Raw genomic sequence first — 1,084 nt, forward strand, 5'->3', positions numbered from 1 at the left:
TGTATATACCCATCCCCCTTCTCCCCCCCCATCTGTCCAACACCCGATGAATGTTATTACTACATGTGCTTTTAGGCGTTGATCAGTTAAAACCAATTTGATGGTGAGTACATGTGTAAGCATCTCTCTTTTTAAAAAGCTTCCCAGGTGATCCAGGTGGTTATAATGTGAACCCTGGGCAGAAAATCACAGTTGTAGGAGAAATACATACACACACACTTTTTGTCTTAAAAATATTAACTATTCATTAAAAACAGACAAATATTCTATGAGTTAATTTTTAGTTGTACATCCTGTCATTCTCCATGTATTTCTGAGGTGTTACAATTAGGTGCCCTCTTCTCGTGCAGATTTGTTCATTTTCCGTCTGAATGTTTTGTTCACTCCCACCGGACTATAGAGATCTCTATTCAATCTTCTGGTGGTTCAGTTTTTCTGAAGATCAATTTTGAGTGAGAATTGAGTACTCTCGCTTCTTTATTATGGAATCGTAGAAGAGTCATAGTTTGACAATGCAGCATTTGATGACTCAGGTTCCTAAACAATGGATCTATTCACTTTATTGGTTTTTCTATTAGCCTGGAGATATATTATATGCTCTTTTAGAAAGTCAATTTGTTGTCTAACTTGTAGACCATCCATTATAATGCTTGAATTTCTTTGATACTTATGACCACGATCTGAGTGTGCAGTTTTATTTTATTATACCTTTCATGCCTGAGACTATGGTAGACCTTTCATTGTATGCCATAACCCCAGTGGTTTGTTAATCATCTTCTTTTGAAAACTATGTCATAACTTAAATGTATAAGTTGAACTTTGTAAAGGAAATACTCAGTGCTTTATTTTATGAAGAAAACAATTATCTCCAAATTTATGTTTTGTTAAATTCTATTATACAACATATTTGCTTAAAGACAGTTATATCTGTTTATGGGAGTTATGAACAAAATATGTACCATTTTAGTATTTGCATAGAAAAATAAAGATTATTGGTTTGCTGCTATCAATGTGAAAAAAATATATAAAGTTTATTTTCATTACATTAACCCTTTTCCAGATTTTTTTTTTTTTTTTTTTTTTT

This window comes from Propithecus coquereli, unplaced genomic scaffold, assembly GCF_000956105.1.
Source record: "Propithecus coquereli isolate 6110/MARCELLA unplaced genomic scaffold, Pcoq_1.0 Scaffold49, whole genome shotgun sequence".
Lineage (NCBI taxonomy): Eukaryota > Metazoa > Chordata > Mammalia > Primates > Indriidae > Propithecus > Propithecus coquereli.